Source organism: Gouania willdenowi, chromosome 5, assembly GCF_900634775.1.
Source record: "Gouania willdenowi chromosome 5, fGouWil2.1, whole genome shotgun sequence".
NCBI lineage: Eukaryota > Metazoa > Chordata > Actinopteri > Blenniiformes > Gobiesocidae > Gouania > Gouania willdenowi.
This window is the reverse complement of record NC_041048.1, coordinates 23,524,443-23,546,721: the sequence shown is the minus strand read 5'-3', so window position 1 is coordinate 23,546,721 and position 22,279 is coordinate 23,524,443. Positions and strand designations below refer to the sequence as shown.

At 37.0% G+C, this 22,279-nt stretch overlaps 1 protein-coding gene across 8 annotated transcripts in view; it reads left to right on the top strand.

The window, feature by feature from the left end:
* Positions 1-384: 384 nt before the first annotated feature.
* The window catches only part of tfeb (transcription factor EB), a 43,440-nt gene continuing 21,545 nt past the window's right edge, over positions 385-22,279 (top strand). For 2 of the 8 annotated variants that reach the window (XM_028446221.1, XM_028446213.1), the window contains exons 1-2: positions 385-634; positions 22,136-22,217. The gene's annotated coding sequence lies outside the window, so the exon portion shown is untranslated. Of the gene's footprint in view, positions 635-19,140; positions 19,405-19,851; positions 19,929-22,034; positions 22,218-22,279 lie in introns of those variants that run through there. The other 6 variants (XM_028446214.1, XM_028446216.1, XM_028446217.1 and 3 more) reach the window with 6 other exon arrangements.

Sequence of the window (22,279 nt, the reverse complement as noted above, 5' to 3'; positions counted from 1 at the left end):
CAGCCATGAAAGTTGAACTATGTTGTCTTTGTATTTCTAATTAATATTTTGATTTTTTTCTATCATACAGGAAGCTATGCAGTTAACCAGGAAGTAAAATTGCAAGAAACTTAGTGGATAAATACTAGTGTTAATCTAATATAGTGGACAAAAAAGGAACAACAAAAAAATAATTTTTTTATTTACGTAAAGTTTATGTTATAGAATGGTGAAAATATTAGACCGTGTGGGACTCTAAAATAAAAAGTTTGCCTTGACTCCTGGTTATCTTTAGGTCTGGAAAAAACTCCCTGCGGTCAGCAGGCATCACGTCATGCTCTCAAAATACAACAGTGCCTTGAGGTTTCTTGAAAACTACACTACCCATAATGCTGTTCGCGCCTCACCACAGGTGACCGTAGACGCTCCCAATTGTGACAACATCGCGACTGTCACAACGAAAACAAACTGGGTTCTGCTGAGCGTCTAGGGGTGGACAAACAGACAGAGAGCCCAGAACTTTCTAAAGTGCTGTTATTCCTCTGTGAAGAGACTTTTTCCTGTTTCCTGGCTGTGGTATCGCTGCTCTGTGCAGTGGACGCGCACTTATTACCTAGAACCTGCCTCTTTACTTCATACTGTGACCTTCACAGCGGTAAGTTTGTGTTTCACACACCACAACCTCTGCACACACAGCCTGCACTGTGTCTTCTTTTCACTCTAATTTGTGCTCACATTCATCTATATATATATATATATATATATATATATATATATATATATGTATGTATGTATGTATGTATGTATATATGTATGTATATATATGTATATATATGTATATATATGTGTGTATGTATATGTATATATATATGTGTGTATGTATATATATACGTGTGTGTAAATGTTCACAACACATTAAGCACAGCTTTTCACAGACATGATGCTTACATTTGAAACATAATCTACTTTGTCCTTACTTAGATGATATGATTCTTAAAACAATCTAAGTCTTAATATTACTTCTATAGAAGTCTTTAAAAAAAAAAAAAGATTTTACACTTGCGTTGACCTTTTTATTTGCTTCATTTAAATGAACACCTGATCAATATCTATTCTGATCACCGCTCTGTGGCCCTTTTCTAGATGTTGATGACTATGTAGTACTAGTTATTGGACCAAAATGCACCAGTTTTTTCCCTTTATGTGTCATCTTTAAGCCTGCAGAGAACTGGACCTCTTGCCATTTATGAGCCACATTCACAACAGTATCAGTAACAACACCTCAGGCCTGGGGCATGCTGCTATGTATAAACTGTGACTGTAAATTGCACCGGCTGCAATGCCATACTCCATTTTACAGCACTTTGCATAGAAGTCCTGAGTGGTGCCAACACAGAAATATAATGAATGCTCCACTGATCATTTATGCTCCCTTTGTCTGCTCTCAGGAATGGCTTCTTTTTTTCCTCCTTCTTCCTCACGTGTTTATTAATAGGGTGTAAGTGTGCTTGCTGAGTGCCACGTGTGATTTAATGCCTGTTGCTATTTCATTTTATTATGTTCATTAAAGTTGGTTGTGGAGTGAGAGACGGTACGTTATTTTTCATTTTGCGTTCCATGTTGGATGAAAATAGATTCACTTTAAGGATTTCAACATGATCTAGAATTGAAATCATTCCACTATTTCTGCTAGTTTTCCTGCTGCATTTATACGAACCAGAACATTCCAAAATTGTGCTGATAATTCCTGTCCTTTTAACTCAGGGGTGTCGAATCCATTTCAGTTCCAGGGCCACATATGACCCAGGTGGAAATCAAGTGGGCTGGACCAATTTTATTTATTTATTTTTAGTTTTTTGTGAAGGAAAAAACACAATTTCAAACTAGGGCTGGGCGAAAAAAAAAAATCTCAGATTTTTTTAAAGAAAAAAAATCGAGTTTCGATTCGATTATCAATTTTTTTTTTCTTCGATGCACTTAAAAATGACTGCAGACATCAGATATATTGTCAAAAGTGCAACTTTATTGCTGTGATTGTCCTCAAGAGTTAAAATGCATAAAACAATCCCAAAATAAACAGTAAATGATTCCCTGTCATTCAACAATTTCAAGCTTTAACCCAGGTTTAAGCAAAAGTGCAACAGCAACTTCACGGTAGCTTAAACTTTCTGATTAAGAAATCAGATCACTACATATTTTGTAACACATAACATTAGAATTAATAGAAATAATAAATTCTTCCCTTAGCATAGTGTGAATAAAAAATTAAACATACCTGTGGCACACATATAGCTACTCATAGTGTAAACAAATGTAAACAAAGAGGGAGAAGGCTCACATCACGCTACGGCAACCCACAAGGATGGAATGCAAAAAAGTCTGGAAAAACTGTGGTGAGAAAAAAATAAACTATATATATATATATATATATATATATATATATATTTAAACTCGAATTTGCAAAAAAAAAAAATAGTTTTAATCTACAAATTTGATATGTTGATTAAATCGATTTTTTGCCCAGCTCTATTTCAAATAAAATTACAAAAAGCACACATTGTTTGATACAGTGATCATTTTGACAGCAGATTTTGATTTAGTTTTAGTCACTGTCTTTTGACTACAATGCAACTTAGTTACTTAGTCATAGTTTAGTTTTAGTAAACTAAATGACATTAGGATCTGAGTCGACTATATCTGTAAAAGACAAGAGTGAAATCGTTTTTATCAAACCTTCAATTACCATTTTTTAACCTAATATGGAATGGGATGAAGCTTGTCCCGCCTTCCATGTAACTAAACTAGTTTTGAGTGGATACATTTCAACAAAGAGACTTAGTTATGATTGAATTTCGTCCCATGTGAACTACAGCTGAACGATTAATTGCATTTGCGATATTAAATAAAACGCAATTTTCTAATCGCAAAGGCTGCAATTTTTTATTTTTACATTTTTATTTAAATTTTTTAAATGTATTTATTTTTTCCTGTCCTGTCTTGTACTGTCCTGTTAAGTTCAGAGAGTGTTTAAGAAGTGCAGTCCACACGTTTACATGTTTCATGAAACGTGACGTTAAATATGCTGAAGAGGTAAAGCCACATATTTGTTTGCTTTATTGTTGTAATCTGTGCTTTAAAATTTACATTTTCTATTTATTTAAAGCTGAAATAAATCTGAAATTGTTTATTATGAAACAGATTGATTTATTGCTTGTGTTCATTGAAAAATACATGACAAGATGTCCTTGAAAAAATAATCACATATTAAATCGCAATATTGAGGGGAGAAAAAAAATCGCAATTAGATTATTTTCAAAATCGTTCAGCCCTAATGTGAACATTATAGTTAAGTTTTTATTAGTTGACAAAAATAACAGTATATTGTCCTTTACTTTTTGTTCACATGTATTTTCTTTTCCAATAAGTCATAGTCTAGGTATTGTCACTTACAAAAAAAATTTAGTTGATGAAAACTTTTAGTCAACAATTGTAACAGTTGTTTGATAGCTTGGTCAAAATTCCTTGACTTTGCTACTCATTTTCTGGAAATTTCCATCGTAATTTGCCAGAATTCTGTTGGATAATTGGCGAGAATTTTCCAGGCGTTTGAAAATAATTGAGATTTCATATGACTGTAAATAATGTAATAGTGCAACCTTCATCATATTTTTATCTACAACTTATGATAATTTCCAATTATGTTTCAGTCCTGTTGTTGCTTTATTTTTTTTAACTTTAAACAAAATCTTCTCGTGGGCTGGATTAGATGCTCATTCGGGAGCAAACTTGTCCCACGGGCCTTGGGTTTGACATGTGTCTTACCTCCTTCAATTCCTACTCACCTTGTTTGCTTGAGGCCTGCTGAGGCTTATGTAGTGTATGTGTGCCACCTTTGTTGCACCAGCAAAATGTTAGACAACAGACACTGTCGCGTCCCATGACCTGTCTGTCTGACCTCTGTCTTCATTCCTTCTGTTCTTCAGAAACATCAATCCTGTTAACTTCAGCATTCAAAGACAGTTGTTGAACGGCCCTGCTTGTTGTGACCAGCGAGCATATCTTCCTAAAAGTTTAACACATGTGCATATCCTATTTCATTTGTAACATATTTTCAGGACATTTTATGAGGACATCTCTATTAGCTCTGACTCATTGGTTTCATTCTGTTACGACACCCAATGACAGATGATCGACTTACTGGAAACAGTGTGTTTGATTTTTTTTTTAAACTTTATACACTGTAGCATTGTAGAAGTAGATATATATTAAAAATTATTGTGAATATTCAAAAATGACATTTTTACACTAATAATGTTATGTTTGTATAATTTTCAGTGGTTAGCTATGTGGTAAACTTCACAGCTACATTAAACAGATTAAGTGTCATTGGGACACACTAAACTATATTAGTTCCACTATTAAACACAGGCAGACACATGATACCAGAGGACGAAGATAAACACAGAGCCGGTTAAGGAACTGAAATCCTAAAATTAAAGTCAATTAATTAAATTTCCTCCCGCAGCTGTTTCTGTGAATCAATTTATGAACTAGTACTTTTTTTTTTTTTTAGAAATATTTTATTTAATCAAAAACAGCATCATAGCTGTACTAGTTCAGTGAGTAGTTTCCCTGTAATGGCATCATGTGCCTCTTTACATGCTTACATAACATTGCACAATGTTCTTTGTTTTTCTGTGACTGAATAAGGTTGTCTACTGTCTAGTATCAAAGACAATTTATTTCTAGAGATTGTGACATTAAACAACGTGAAAATAGTGTTTGATGCTGCGTGTTATGTGTTATAGCTAAACGGTCAGGATACGACAAGCAGAGGTGAAAGTAACTGATTTCAAATACTCACGTTACTGTAATTGAGTTGCTTTTATGGGTTTTTTTTAGTACATTTCTAAATCAGTGATTTTATTTGTACTTAAGTACGTTTTGAAAGAAGTAAAGCAATTTATTCCATTACTATACCCAACCGTTACTCAGTAAATTATAATTTTATTTTGTAAAAATGATCAACAGACATTGTGAAACTACAAAAAAATGAAATGACCAGACAACAGTCAAAAGCATCACATTATATCCGACCAACAATATTAAACGTAATGCACTGCACCAAAACAGCATTGAATGCTTATTTTCTCTGTTTTAGAGTCCACAAGTGTAGCTATACTACTTTTTATTTTTATTTTCAATAGAATTCATGCTTGTTATTTTATTTCAAAAGGAATTGTACATTTTGACAAATCTTTTTTTTCATACAGATGCCTTTGTGGGAAATAAATTAAGTTCCAATTGCGAAGAATTTAGTGTAAAGAAAGTGTGTGTGTCTATGCGTGCACTATTGGCTGTGGGTTCATGTCCGCTTCATTGTGTTGACGATGAGATACATTTTCCTCAGGTAAACAGAAGCTGGCTGCAAACTGCACTGAAGACACACACACACACACACACACACACACACACACACACACACACACTGGGTTGGTCGTTCAGTGATTGAACTGGAGTGTGAACAAGCATCAGGCTTGTGTAATCAAAGCTTTATCCATTTGCCACATGGCCAGGTGTTCAATGACGGACAATTGTCTGGCTCCCACTTAACTGTAAAGAATAAATGGTGACAAGGTTTTCCTTTAAATACAAGGACCAAAAACTGTTGAACAGAATAACAAAAATTCTTAAACTCAAGCTTGGAATTTTCTACAAAACCACAAGAGTAGCAGCAGCAGCATGGCTTGACCACATGACCCATGATTTCTCGAGAGTGTTGGTGGGACAGTTCAGGGCATGTGCTGAATGTGTGACTCCACTTCCTCATCTTATCTCCATTTCACTGTTTCAGATCCTCTTTTGACTGACAGTAGTGACAGTCTTGTTCGGTCTCTAGAAGAATGCTGTATCTATACAGCATATTCTGAGTTTGTTTTGGTTGTTTGTTTGGAGCTTTGCTTCTTGGTGTTAACACACCTGATACTACTTTTTTACTTCCAATATTATACAAATATTACAGATATTGATCCAAACCGATATTAACACGGATCACACATTACTTTATACCTATTTAGTAGTGTGGCATGTTAGAAAATGCTTGTTTAAGTGATATTACCCGAATGGAGAAGAATAGTTAGCAAGAGTAGGTATGAGGAAAAACTCACCCATAGCTTTTGTTTTGATTAATTTATGATCCATTTGACAATATTGAGTATTTCAATTATAAAAACTAGTACAGTGCCCGTTGGAAATATGCATTCATACAGTGGGGGCTTAAGTTGAGTTGTCAATTATGGCTAAATGAGTATGTGTTTGAAGGTTGGATGTACAAAGAGGTGTACATACTCTGTACTCTGTAGTGTTATAAGGAGGTATATTTGCGGGTGCAAAGTAAAATTGCGTGTGCGATTTCCCTTGTTTAATTCTATGGGACATGCGCATGATAAATGTGTTTGTTTTTTTACTCATTTTTAAAAAAAAATCATTTGATGTATTTTTCTGTAATGTATGTTTTTTGGAGTCATGTGTATTTTTGTATTTTTCTGTTGTGTTTTTGTGCATTTTTTGTATAATTATAGTTTTTTTTTTGCCATTGTAGTGTGATTCTGGAGTCATTTTGTGTATTTTTGTATCTTTTTTGGTGTAGTTTTGTGCATTTCTGTAGTCATATTGTGTATTTTTAATATAAATATTTTGCTTTGTGTAAGTCATTTAAATTTTTTTGTTGTTTGGTGTATTTTCCTGTAATGTATGTTTTTTGAAGTAATTTTGTGTGTTTTTTGGAGCCTTTTTGTATATTTCTGTGCATTTCTGTTGTAATTTTTTGTACTTTTTGTATAAATATTTAGTTTTTTTATTTTATTGTACTTATTTAGTATATTTTATTATAAACACATTGTGTGTGTGTGTGTGTGAGAGAGAGAGAGACTTGCTACTCTTTCAGATCTTTGTTAGTATATCAGTGTTAGCGTGGCTGCTCAGACGGCCCTCCCCCCTCTCCGGTCTAACCCACGATGATTTCAAAATAGAATGAAAATGAAAATAAACGTTTTGAAACGTAATCACCAAATAAGGCACAGTCAGAAAGTATGTTTCCTCAAAAGAGAAGTCCACAGGAGCTCAAAAGTTGTAGCCTTAAACAACCTTCCTCTCTCACACCTGTGTGGGCAGCGATTGGCTCTGGCCGCACACATGACTCTTGCTCGGGTGAGAAGCTGTGCAGTGAAATAAATATAGAGGGTGCGCTAGCTCCCCCTCACACTGAGGTGAAAAGTTGAATAGGTTTCACTTCTGGGCAAACTTGAATGTGCCGTCCAGGCAAAATAAACGCACACACGCAGACAGACAGACCATCTTTGATTTATTAATTAGATAAAATGAAATAAAAAAAATCTTTCACAACAAAAGCTAGTACATACCTACAGCCAAATGACAACAGAATCTGAAATGCTGAACAGATTTATTAGATTTATTGGTATTAAAAAACAAATTATAGCTGCACAGCAATAGTCAGGGCCAGGCAATTTCCGGCAAGGCAAGGAAAATGTATTTGCATAGCGCATTTCATACACAAAGAAATTTAATGTGCTTCACATGATTCAAAAGTGCAACAGAAAACATTTAAAAGTTTAAAAATCAATAAAAACAGTCATAGTTAGTGGAGAAAAAGAGTGCCAGTGTGAACACTTTAAAACTGGAGTAATGTGTTCTGACCTCTTTGTTCTGGTTAAGACCAGAGCTGCAGCATTTGAACCAGCTGTAGCTGTTTGATGCTCTTTGGGGGATTCCTGTCAGAAGACCATTACAATAGTCCAGTCTGCTGGAGATTAAAGCATGGACCAGTTTCTCCTGATCTTTCTGAGTCATTAAACCATTAATTCTGGAGATTTTCTTTAGGTGGTAGAAGGCTGTTTTCTGTTATTTATTTAATTTGACTGTTCAATGTCAGATCTGAGTCAATCAGAACACTAAGGTTTTTGACTTGGTCTTTAACTTTTAGAGATCAAGACTCGAGGTACTGGCTGCCAGCAGTCCTCTTTTCTCCACTACGAAAGACAATCACTTCCATCTTGTTATCATTTATTTGAAGGAAGTTTTCACTCATCCAGCAGTTTACCTTTTCTAAGCAGTCACACAACACCTCTATGGGACCAGAAGGTTCAGTGATAGGAATAGTTGCATATCATCTGCGTAGCTCTGATAATCAACCTTACAGCTCTGTATAATTTGACCTAAAGAAAACATATAAAAGGCTGAACAGAAGGGGTCCAAGAACAGAGCCCTGAGGGACCCCACAGGACATTGTTATTGTTCGGTTCAAGGTCACTTAATAAAATTAACAGGTCTAGACAATTAATGGAAAGAACAATTGGTCAGACTCTGATGTCTGTAGGTGCGGCCAGTTACTAAGGGGTCTGTTCTCCCGTCTGGACTTAAAGCAGAACTAAGTAACTTTTTCACCTTAATAAATCCTTCTCATAGTCCCTGTGAGGGTAATACAAGTGTTTATGGGGTGATCGGGGGGTCTTTCATCCCCCGCCTGCTGTCTCTGGCCAGAAAATAGCACTTGCAACTTTCCCTGCCTTCAACCCGGTGGCAGTCTTGCAGCTCTGTTCTTGTTGTCGCTACAACATGTACTGCTTTACGACAGCCCAAAACACACTAAAGGTGTGTTCACACCGAACGGGACTGTAGCGACTGCAGTACTTCAATCGCCCGTGATGAGATGCTTGAACACAGTGGTGCTTTTTGGTCACTTCATTGTGTATGTGTGTGTGTGAGGGGCAAGGTGACAGGGGAGACAACTGGCTGATCACTTCTCTTATCATTAACAGCACTGTTTCTATGGTATAAATGGTCAACTTACTGAGTTAGTAAAGCATGAGTTCACTCAGAATGTAGGCTTATTCAAGATTAACCGCTTTAATTTTGCCCCGGTACGTTTAGGAAGCCTCGGGGGTGCAGAGTTTTTACGACAATGACATAACCAAAAGGGACCTTTAGGTGGAGCACTAAGCGCAAGTTACTTAGTTCTGCTTTAAAGGGGACATATCATGCTAAATCCACTTTTTTAGCCCTTAAATGCATTTTGTTGTATATTTAGAGTCCTTAGAAGTACAGAAAAAATCTAATTAGTCTCTTCAGGTGCTCCATAGATATCTTTATATTCTGTTTTGCTCATATTTTTCAATCTGTTTCGATTTTTCTATTCTCTATTACGTTTTTTGAACTATTACATCACAGTATTTGCAGCGGAACTGCCAAATTAGTACATCAACTCCAGGTCCAACACTTCAAGCAATCCGCCATTTTTATTTCTCGCTTTTATTTTGTAGTCCAAGCTCAAGGATGCCGAAGTTACGAGAGGATAAGTCAAAATGTTCGGTTGTTGGATGTAGTAACCCACACGCTTCATTACACCGTCTCCCAGCATCAGAACCTTTTTGAAGTGCCTGGTTGAGTTTTATTTTTCACGGAAATGTACCCACATCTGTGGGTAAGGTCATTTTTGTGTGCACGAAGCACTTCAAGGATGACTGCTTCTGCAACCTCCGCCAGTATAAAGAAGGATTTGCCAAAAGACTTTGTCTGATTGAGGGTTCAATTCCTTCTATCATTGGAGACGACGAACAGAGCACTTCGGTAAGCTGTAAATAACGCTAAAAAGTGTGATGATAAGACGTCCCTGTCATTGTTTTGTTAGCATTAGCAGTTGCACCGTCTTCATATGTTAGCGCTGTGTACTCGTTTTAGATCCTTGATGATATGGCCTACGTGATTTAATTTAAGTCTAAAGTTTTCATTAGTCATTTCATTTTGCCGTTTTTGTCTTTGAAAAGACTGTATTAAAATGCATTTTGTGACGTTAGCTTGGCGCTAGCGTTAGCTCGGTGCTTGTGTTAGCTCACTTGTTAGGGTTCTGCAGGTTGATCATCTTCATTTTCATCTCGCTCTGCCGGGTCAGACTCTGACTCAAACATGTAAGGCTGGATGGACAAGTCTTCTGTTGTTGACATTTTGTAAATAACCTCTGAATAAAAAGTTTATGCGCTGCTACATAGCCGTATCTCTTCTATCAAACTACAAAAATGGCCGAGCAGGGTGGAGTTGAACCGAGTGTCACCTGAAGAGGGGGCGGGGTATGGAGTGTCTCATTTGCATTTAAAGAGACCGCACCAAAACGAGTTGCTCTCAGAAGCACATCTGAAAAGGGGTAGAAAAGGGGCCTGTGGAGCTATAATAATGAGGAATTCAGAACCAAGCATTGCAGTTCCGCTTTATATAGACCACAACTGTATGATTTATTTGTAAAAAGGAAGGATTTAAAACCATGATATGTCCCCTTTAATACCTTCATTTGCAGTCAGCTGTTAACAATTTTCCCATTTGTACAGAAATCTCTACCTAATTACTGTACATCTTTCAATGTCCACTAAGATACTCTTAGAGCCAATATCAGAAGTTGTCCCACCTGAAAAGTCAAACTGTTGCCTGCTATTTGCAGACCACTGATCTTTAAAACGCCCTCTGGGCTCTACTGACAAGATTTTAAGTGGAGTTCTGAGTATTTCTTGTATGTATGAAACCACCAACTATAAAGAGGAATTTTCTTTGCTTTTGGATTAAAACAGATGATCTTAAATCATCATGTTAATATTCCTACTGGTATCATTGTGTGAAGCAGATGATGCAACTCCCTATACTGAAGATATACCTCAATATCTATCTCTGATTGTTTTTGATGTTTTCCTGCCTCAACAAACTTAGTGATAAAAAGTGGCCAATAGCATTCAGCAAGCAGAAATCATGTTACCTATTGATTAGGTTGTTTTTGAGCAAGGAGACATCTGAATCATGCAGGACTGAGTCTGCGAGTATGCACTTGTGTGAAAATGTTAAGTTACACGGACACCCCTATTCTAGTTCTACTGTAGTTCTACGTCATAATTCCAGGCACAAGGCCTGCAGGGTTGCAGGTGACAGTTAGTGTCACCACAGTGGCAGTCAGACTGTGAATGACCCATTAAAAAAGTATGTGACAAAAAAGTTTTTCATATGGCTTTTTTTTGCACTTGCAAACAAACAAGAATAGGATTTCTTTTGCTGGATTTTAAAACAAAAAACAACATGTTGACATGCTGTCTGGGGTCAGCCTGGTCTGTTAACTGTAAGACTCTCTCTGCTTCAGCCACTGTTGGCTGATGGTATATGGTTTGCCGGTCACTTTTTCATAGCTGACATATTTTGAATTTATTTTTCTTTCATTTGAGACAGAAATTCATGTAAATCAGCATGTTTTATATCATTGTAAAAAAAATGTGTACACATGAAAAATAAATATAAATGTAAAAGCTAAATCAAAATGTAAAATCTCAACGTTAAAGCTAGGGTAGGCGATTTTCTCCAGATACACTTTTTAAGTTTTTGGTTGAAATTTTCTTTATGTCCTGACAGAAATTAAGATCTTATGTTCTCTGAAAAAGGAACGAAGAAAATCTGTCAACTGTAGCAGCTGTAATAAACCTGTAATAACTTCGACCAGTGAATAAAGACGGTTCGTTTTTTTAACCAATCACGTCTCTCTGTGTCCCTGCTTGTTCTCGACCCCTTGCGTACATGAGCCCACACTCAAAGTGCGTCACCGGCGATGGACTTAAAACATGAGTTTTTAGTCACGTTTTTTAACATAATGATAAAGTTAAGTATTTTCTTATTGCTGAATGAGACATGAGACCACGTAGTTTCTACACAATCCAAGCGATGAGCTGAGGCCTGCTACTCGAGCAGCGGTGCATGTGAGTGAGACGGAGCACAGAGGGGAGGGGGGAAGGGGGTAAAGGCGGAGCCGTCGGGGAAGCCGCATTCAAAATCATGCTAGCTTTCGAAAATCACCTACCCTATCTTAAATTGTATATCTAAATGTTAAATCGGTCACCAAGTGTGAAGCTAAATGTTTAGAAATTATGCAAAGGGGTGTGTGGAGTGTGGGTGGGGCTTCATGAAGGACAGGTGCTGACCTGCCCACTTTGTATAATTTTTTACTTTACAATTGGTGCCCGATTTAACATTTAGATTTATATTTAACATATATATTTAACTGTTACATTTACATTTGTTTTTCATGTTAACACATTTTAACAATGATATAGTACATGCTGTTTTAGATGAATTTGTCTGAAAATCAAAGAGAAATTAGGTAAATGTGGGGAAAGTGAGCTGAAGGTTCAAAATATGTCAGCTATGAAACACTGACAGAGTTTATACATTCGGCACCCCTTTAAGGTGGAAACAAAAATCGTGGATCCATCATTCAGATGTTGGTCTATCCTTCTCGCCTCCTCCTTGCTTTTCCTCTGAAGCTGTTACACATGATAGATATATAGAAATATTATACCTGACCTGAGCCCCACAGGACCCGACAGAATTAGAACGGACAGGCTGGCTTCGGAAACATTTCGGTCACGTCAGCTTCACGTGCCGCTGTGTACGTGTGCTTGTTGCCGCACATGGAGAACATACAACCTGTATGACTCAGCAGCAAGTTGAGGTGATAATATTCCACTAACTTAACATGAAAGTAAGCTGTAGTCTGGACAACTGGCAAGTTTAATTTTCTCCTGCTGCCCGACATAGATTGTGCCCTGGGTGGTCACTCACATTGCCCGTAGTAAAAACCATCCCTGGCTGTACCACATATTTTACAAACGATCTCATCAGATTTTTGTATGAAATTGTCCCATAAGAGCTCTATTTTGCTTGCTTCATTGCTGCAAAGTGGCCACTTGTTGCATGTTTTGGTACGTGTTGAAAATCCCATGTGAGTGGATTGACATAAGTACTAGAGGTCAACAGATATGGGATTACCGATTTAAAAAAAAAAAAAAAAAAAATTATTCAGCCGATATTTGAGGCCGATATTCTTTTTTTTTTTTAAAGCACATTGATTATGAAAGACAATTGAAACACTCTTAACATTTATTGAATTTTAAATATACTCGTACACAACCAAGTAAAACAAAAAGTACAGGACAGGTAAGTAGCAGTAAAGCACGACAATAATATCCAATGTGCAAGTAGTCGGTTTAAACTAAATACGTGTTTTAGGTATAACCATTCACTCCTTCCCTCTGTTCACAGCCACCACCATTATACTTAAGCTTCACACTTGTCACCATATGCACAACTACAACATCACATCTCACTCTCACTTTAAAATAATCAACTCTTCCCCACCCTTTCCGTTTCCTACCTTGAGTCTCTCCTCCCTGTTCCCTTCCCCTCACTTAGGTGTAACACTGTCCTCTCTTTTTATATCCTCCCTATAATAAAGTGTTTTTTACCCTTCATTAGGGAGGGCTGGTGATGCAAAAAAAAGAAAAAAATATTTTTTTTTTTGGCCGATGTCCAATCTTGAAAAAAGTCCACATATCGGCTGACCGATATATCAATCGACCTCTAATAAATACCTAATTTTAAAAAAAATAAGCGGTAGTATTATTTCAGTTTAAGTTTACAACCAAGCACTCTTTTTCTTGACAAATCAAACTTTGATTTGTCTAACTGAAGCTACTTTGTACTAAGCCATACTTCATGACACAAAGAAGGGTGGCAATAAAATAATCATTAGAGAGAGTGGAAAGCAAGCACACGTGCGCGTGCGTGTGTGTTATCCCTGAACTCATCTCCTGAATACCTTCCATTCCCGTACAAGGTGACTCTCACCCAAGCAAAAAGAAATGTTGTGTGGTTGCTTGGTTGCTGCACAGGTTTTCAACTATAAAAGTTGTCCACTCTGTGGTATTAATGTAGTGTTTATATCATCCAACGTGAACCAGGCTGCTCTAAAAATAACTAAAGGGGCCAATGTATTGTTAATGCGATATTGTGAGATAAACAATAGAACCCTTTAAGGTCATTAGATCATATATTTATTTATTCTGGGTTTGAAGGCTCGTATTTCACATCTGGGCAAACTATTTCTAAAAGCAGGTGAAATATTTAATTGAACCTTAAAACTTATGTTCATAATGAGAGGTCACTTCAGGTTAACTGGCATAAACTAGGTTCGCCTGCTATCTCGATTACAGCATTTCTTACATTATTCAACATAATAAGCATGTAAGTCCGTAACATTGAATGTGGTCATCACATTTTTCAAATTAAAAAATAAAAATATTTTGTCCAAATAGAACTATTCTTTCTAGACTTTCTAGTTTCTGCTTGGGCTGCACAATTTTACCTAAAATAACATCTTCTTTGCTGAAAACATTGATTACGATGTACAAAGATAAAGTAATACTGTAAACTGTAATAATCATGTTTAGTACAATGTATAATATCTCACATTCACAATCTACTATATTTTTACACCGAGCTCCTGTCTTATCCTGGTGTGTTACTTTGGACACTACATAAAAATGAAGCTGCTAACATTCGCTGCTTCAGGTTTTTTAGCTGGAATTTCGTTACCCTGGTAGTCATTGCAACATATTGCTCGTATTCTGATGTCAATATGCAGTCTTAACATCTGCATATTGTAAAGAATGTGGATCACAAAGGAAATGCATTTTAACCGGAAAAGTCTGTGACTGTATTTACTTAACACGGAGAGATAATTCATATCACACTTTGTGTTCACAAAGGTGTCTAACAACAATACAAACTAGAGCTCGACCAATTTATCAGTGCAGCTGATGAATTGGATAAATTTGAGCTATGACCAATTCATTTACTTCAGCCAATGGCCGATTAATCGGTCGGGTAACTTTTACTAATGAGATTCTGTGTCTCTGTTTTACTGCTTTGTGCAATATAAGCTGACACTTTTGAATAGACAGTAATGAATAAGATATTACAACACAGGGAGAACTTCATTGTTTAGTTACATTTTGCCTTTTATTTATGTTTATGGTTTGAGATTTGTTCAACTTTACATTTGGATATTTGTTTCTACATTGTATTATGAAAATTGAGTTGGCACCAGTTTTCCTTTTCTGATTTATCAGTTGCTTTAGTCCATATGTTCACAAAGTTACTAATTAAAGTTGCTTATTTTCGTTTAGTAATGTTTTTCTTCTTTGTCTTGAATTATATTTTGGGTATTAAAATTATATTCTGTGTATATTAATGTTGTTGTTTCATATTGTCTGCCAGTATTTTGGCTATTGACCAATATATTGGTTATGGGCAGATACATCAGATATCAGCTTTTCAAAACCCCCAATATTGGTATTTGCATCGGCCCTGAAAATCCCATATTGGTCGGCCTCTAGTACCACGCACGCACTATGTGGCACAAAGTTCAGTGTGCTGCCTTCATAGTCCGGAACAATGCATTTGATTCTGTCAAAATTAGCTGCTAACTCACTTCCGGCCAAGTCGCGACCTGGTGAGCACACACACGAGAAGAGGGAGAGAGGTCAGAAGCGCGCAACTCAAAGACATATTACAGACCTGCATTGTTAAGACCTTAGTGGAAGAAAAATTCAATTTTAGGACATTGTCATAAACAAATAATCAGTGCCGCTGCAACAACATAATAAAGCTGATATCTCAATGAAAACAGTAACGTATAAAACTTATTTATCAGCATGAATATTGGGGGAACATAAGGTTGTTTTAGTCTAATCATCCTTCAAATGTTATTTCCAGGTAGTCCAAAGCTGTAGTGGAAATAGTTTTGCCTTGTGACTGGACAGGAACATTGTCTCCCTGACCAATACTCTCACAGCTTTTGCTGGGCCTGCCCCTTGACCAAAATAACCCAGTAAATACGCTCTGGGCATTCTGAGAATTGGACCGGGCCCACTTGTGAATGCTTTGTGTTCAAACAAGAGTTTCTTGTCAATTGAGGGCTGCTACACCCCAGAGGACAATGACGGGGACAACCTGCCTGTTTGAACATTTTATTGATTGATTTGAACATTAAGATAAACTGGTGGATATAAAAGATGCCATCACCATATTTTAAGCTGACTAATACATTAAATTCAATGTTGTTTATCAATCTGCATAAAGAAGGCCTGGCTTCTGTTATTCAGGGGATGGACTGGAGGATGGACAATGATGTCCTGGCTGCATTTGGCAAGAACAAAGTTGGGCATCTTTCTCCCCCTACTGTTCTTTGTGTCACAGGTCACTTTCATAGTAACAGGAGGTAGTTGAAACACAATCATATACTGGGTCACGGGGCTAATAAAGTTCCAGTGAGATGACTAAACTGAAAAGTTCCTTGTTGTTGGTGACCAAGAGTCACTAAACTGATGTAAATCAAAACCAGCCAAAACTTTAAGAGTAACTAAACCCCAAAACAACTTTTGTTCTGCTGAATACAAATGTATTTGGGTATGAAGTAGTGCTGATATAGCATTTTGTAAGTGTTTTCTCACCTCTGCCCTTCTTTTTTTAAACATTATCTTGCTTTTCTGAAAATGTTCTTTCAGTTTAAAGCTAGGGTTTGTAGAATGGTGAGGCACTCCATGCCCCAGCTCCCCTCCTGACCGAAACTCTGCGAAACTCTTAGAGACTTCAGCTGGAATATAAAGCCATGGGACTGTCCCTTTTCTCAGCTTGGGAACGCACATCGAGTTTTGACGAGCAGCTCGAGCAGCCAATAGTAATGCTTAAAACAGGGATGGCCCTGTTGGTAGAAAGATCTGTGATTGGCTGAAGTCCAGCGTCATGCTCCTGTATTTCGAAAGCTCATTTACAGAGCCAGGAGAAGGAGCAGAGATTCAGTCCACTCAGAACACTTTGGATTACAATATGCAATACAATATAATAAAATGAATATGGATTTTTGACTAAATAAAAACCAAAAAAACCTACAAACTGCAGCTTTAAGTTGTGCTGACATGCAGAGGATGCAGCGCTGTATTTGTGGCTTTGATTTAGTAGCACGTTAAAGCAGCAGTGAAAACCATTATCAGTACAAGAGATCATAGGGGTTGGGGACGGGGTTATCCACAAACTTTTATCAGTTTATGAAAAAAAGCCCAGTGTTACTTAATGCCTGGAAACGTATTTAGTAAGTAGATATAATGCATTAAACTAGTGATGACATTATGATATTTTTTTGGTGCTTTATTATTCACGAGTGCAGTGCCCGTAGGAAGTATGTATTGCTATAGAAGTGGGAGGTTAAGTAGCTTTTTCATGGATGGCCAAATAAGGTTGTGGTTGAAGTTGGGACGCCAGGGACATTTAAGTTTGTTGTGAAATGTGTAGAGTGATAACTATTGTGTTTAAATTTATTTAAATTAATAAATTCAGAAAATGCAACGCACCAGAATGCCTGGAAAAACACTTTGAGACACTCACGTTTACGTGGGAGCTTTAATTCCTTTTTAATTCAGAATAAAAGTTAAATCATCTTTAAACTGACCTTGTAAACACTTAATTCCTAATGCAAATTTTACTACACACACACACACACACACACACAGACGGTTCACGGTTGGTTCTCTTCCGGCCGGGACTGGCCGCCTCCAACCCGGCCAACAGCGCTGCCGCCACCCGGTGATCAAAGCCAGCAAAGGCTCATCAGTCCTAACTCCACAGTGATGATGTCATCAGTCCCAGCTCTCCAGTGATTGGCTCTGGTGTGCACGTGACGGTGCTGGCTCTGCTCCCGGTGGACAATTTTATCAAATAATTCATTAATGGTATCATTGCAGTCCAAACAAATCTGACGTCGCACACCTTTGAACCAAGCATCAGCCATGTTGAAAGTCACAGGTCAATCTAAGCCTCATCCGAAGAGATATTTGAGGAACACACACACAGACAGTGCTCCCTTGCTTTATAGATAGACTAGTGCAGTGCCCGTAGGAATTATGTATTGCTATAGAAAAGTGGGAGGTTAAAACAGAACTAAGTAACCCTTAAAGGTCCCTTTTGGTTATGTCGCTGTCGTAAACACTCTTCACCCCCGCCTCCTGCCCCACCTCACAGCTACATTTGCTCTCCAAAGACGGTAGCAACCAATCACTGAAAAATCCTAATACAACAGTGACACTAAGGGTGCTTTCACACATGAGGACAAGAGACAAGTAAAATAAATGAATGATGTGGGAGTAATACAGAAGGGAGTGTGAAAATGTGTGTGATTGTTTGTTTGCGTGCTGACAAAGTGGCTCTGAAAATGGATGGGTGGATAGATGGATGGATAATTGTGTGTGTGCTGCCTGATGGACCGCTGCGTTGCGTGTGTGTGTGATTACTGTGTTCCGCTGCTGAGCTGTCACTGCATGGAGTTGCTTCGTTTTTCTAAAAAAGGTCTTCTCTGCCTTTTTTTTACTGGCTCCGCCATGATATAAGTTTGAGAAAAGTGAATTTGTAGACAACCGTGTGCAGCCACGGGACTGGTCATAATCTAGCATTAGTTTGTAATGGGCTGCCGTAAAGCAATACGTCTTGCCACCGGGTCGGAGGCAGGGAAAGTTGCAAGTGTGGTTTTTTCAATAAAATGTACAGAAAATGTTAATGCTTCAAAGAGTGGCACAACAGACAAAGTATTAAATAATAATATGTATTAAATAATAACTAAAATAAATATTCATCATATTTACCACATTTATCCTATATATTTATCCTTTATTCTCTATCTATCCTTTATTTATCCCTCATCCTTTATATTTATCATTATTATTATTATTGTTGCTGGCTTGTTTCTTTGTTTTTTGTTACGGGCACCGACTACCAAGTCAAATTCCTTGTGCTGTCTTAAAAACTGTACTTGGCAAATAGAACATTTCTGATTCTGATTAGTATTGTTAAATAAAGACTTTGACAACCAGCTCATTTATTTTCTGGTGTTGATTATGCCAGTTTGTAAAGCTTATTGTATACATTTGCATTCTGTTGTGCATGTGTGGGTGTGATTTTAAACTTTAACTTGAGTTATTCTCCTGTATCCCAGAATAATCCACTGACAATGGCCTAATGGCTGAAAACAAAACAAATCTGCTGCCATATATGAGTGTGCAGTTTTTGATGCAGAATTGTTATCGTATGTAAATACTGTTTGCCGCTTGAAGAAAGAGAATGGCCTGAAGGAGGACTTGCACACTGACAGACAGTGAAAGAGAGGGAGGAGTAAACTCGACATAAGGCTCTTGTTGTTTCAGACTACTGCATTATGCCTGATTTAAGGGAAGAGAAGGAGGAGGTGGTGGTGTGAGAAGAGGATACTGAGCTGGTTTTAGAGCGGGAGGAAGGTGACTAATAGACACTGTCACTTAGGCTACTGTAACCCGGCAGTTGCAGGGAGGAGTGGCTTCATCACCAGTGAAGCGGCATATGTATGTGTTAGTTGGCTGAACCTGCAGACACTGCTTGTGTGCGTATGTGTACCAACATGTGGAGTAGCTGATTTCACCAGGATATACCATGTTTTCTTTGGGATAGCTGTGGAACATTCCGGTAAGAGCCTGAAATACTTGACAAATGTGAACTTAGCATTGTATGCGAAGTTATTTTAAAACTTGAAAGCTGAGTTTGTTTATGTGTGTTGACTGTAAACCAATGGTAACACTTGTCCTTGTTTTTTACATTTGTGGGTATTTGTCAGTGATTGGGTTATAGTTTGAAGGAGAACCCAAAGTATTGTGAGAATGAAATATAAGTGAGAATTGAATCCACATTGATAAAGGTTGAATTATTGTGCATTTCAATGATTGTGTGTGTGTGAGTGTTTTTGTATGTGTTGAACCTGTTTTGTTATAGAGGAAATAAATCGTTTTGCTGGTTTCAAAAACAGTTACTCTACGGTTAGCAACTCTCAGGATCAACATATCTCATGAGTAAACCTATTCCAATCACATGTAGATTAACAAACAGGTTTTTGTGTTTCCCCTGGCCTGTCTGCAGAGGGAAGTTGCTTCAGCTCTGACTTATCCAAGCAGATGTGAAATCTTATGGACGAAAAAAAGAGGAAGTGCTTTTAGGTTTGTATTGATGATGCATCTAAAAAGTCTTTCCAGTGTCTCGTTTAGACGTTCTTGGAGCTAGAGTTTAGGGGAAGAACCGTTTTTTGTTTCTTCTCAAAAGATGTGTTCATGTTTTTTTTTTTAATCCCTCTGTCATTTCTCTCTAATCAGGTAGTCAGAGCGGACCGACTCACTTTTTTGGGACGAGCCCATCCCAATATGAATAAGTTATTCAGAAGCGACAAAATTCAGGAATAATGTTGATGAATGATGAGTGAGTGATTCATTCACACTAGTACAGTGCCCGTCGGAAGTATGCATTCATGTGGGAGCATAAGGAGTATAATTGTGTATTTTTGTATCTTTCTGTTGTCTTTTTGTGCATTTTTTTGTATAATTATTGTTTTTTGTTGCCATTGCAGTGTGATTCTGGAATCTTTTTGTGTATTTTTGTATCTATTTTAGTGTAGTTTTGTGCATTTCTGTTGTTACTTTTGTATAAATATTTAGTTTTGTGTATTTTGAGTCATTTTCATATGTTTGTTGTTGTTTGGTGTATTTTTCTGTAATGTATGTTTTTTTGGAGTAATTTTGTGTTTTTGGAGCCTTTTTGTATATTTTAATGCATTTCTGTTGTTATTGTTTTTTTTTTTACTCATTTAGTATATTTTAATTTTTATTATAAATACTGTGTGTGCGTGTGCGCGTGCCAGCCATCTCCTCTGTGCGTTATCTATTACACATGCGCGCGCTTCTTGCACATAATCCGTCGCAGGTTGTTAAGAGAGACACGGTAACTACGGTACGCCAGTTAAGTCAACTATGCTGTACACCCCCTCGACTAACAGAAAAAGTTGGTCACACCAGTGCCACCACTGGATAAGTTCCACACATCCACACATCTGTTACTAAACAACAGATAATTCCTGCCAGTCGGCACAAAGTGGACAAAATGTAGTAAAGACACACATTAAACCTCAGGTTTTTCATTTTAACATCAAAGGATTTCAAAGTACTCACATTACTGTAATTGAGTTGCTGTTATGGATACTTGTACTTTTTAAAATATATTTCTAAATCAGTAATTTTACTTGCACTTAAGTACGTTTTAAAAGGAGTAAAGTAATTGGTTACATTCCTCCACCCAACCATTACTCAGTAATGGTTAGGTTTCTTGGGTTCAGGTTGTGGTTTGTACCTATTACGTTGTTACCTACATAGCACATTTGGCACAGCATTGTTTTAGAGTTAATAAATGTAGCTATACTTAGAGCCTGATAATTTTTTTTATTTTGATTTAAATTCATTGGTAATTCCAGCAAGTTCATTTTGTCTTTTTTTTTTTTAATAATAGTATAATAATGAATTAAACCTTAACATATTTATTCATTGGCGATATTTCATTTAAAAAAAGAATGAAAAAAAAAAAACATTTTGACAAAACTTTTATTTTATACAGATGCCTTTGTGGAAAATAAATTAAATTCTCATTGTGCAAAATTTGGTCTCTTCCTTTTTAAGTTTATACATGAGATTTTTTATACATGAGATTTTACCTGAATGCATGGGAACCATGGCAAGATTTATAACGTGGCGTGTGTGTGTGTGTGTGAATCGTAACTTTTACTTTGAGTACTTTAATTGAGCTACTTTTTTCTTGTACTTGAGTATTTTATGTATGACTTACTTGTACTTGAGTACAATTTCAATCAAGTACCAGTACTTCTAATAGAGTGGGATAGATCAGTACTCTTTACACCTCTGGGATTTGGGCACTGGTAACCGTGAACCTAACCCATTTATTATATCCTGGAAAGGGTCACAAAGCACTGGAGTATTATGTCTGTAAATGGGATGTAAATGTGAAAGACTGTAGACGGGTACCCACTACACAACACCAAGCTGAGCTACAATCCTCTGCATGAAAGTTAATAAGAACATCAGAGAATTTAATTTTTTCATTTTTGCCAAAATATTGTCTGTATATGCGTTTGGAAGTTGCTAAACACTTTCCTCTTACTGTTCCTGCTCCCTCTGCTGCTTCTTTTTCCTGCTACCAAAATTCATTTGCATTGCTATTTATTCCATTTGTCCTTGTTTTGTTGTTTCATTATTTATTACCAGTCTTTTTCCCCTCATTTATCTTATGTGTGTCTTTGTTGTGCTTTACACCTTCATGGCTACTCTTCATCTTGCATTGCCCCGTGACATCCTGCGGCCGCCAGCTTTCTGCAGCTTCCAGACATGTAATCAGGAGAATAATCCGAACCTGTACGCCCTTTTCAACTCACCTTTTCTCCACAACAGGTAAATAAATGCGTGTCTGTTTGTCTATTTTTTAATGCTTCAAAAGACTTTTAAAGGTACTC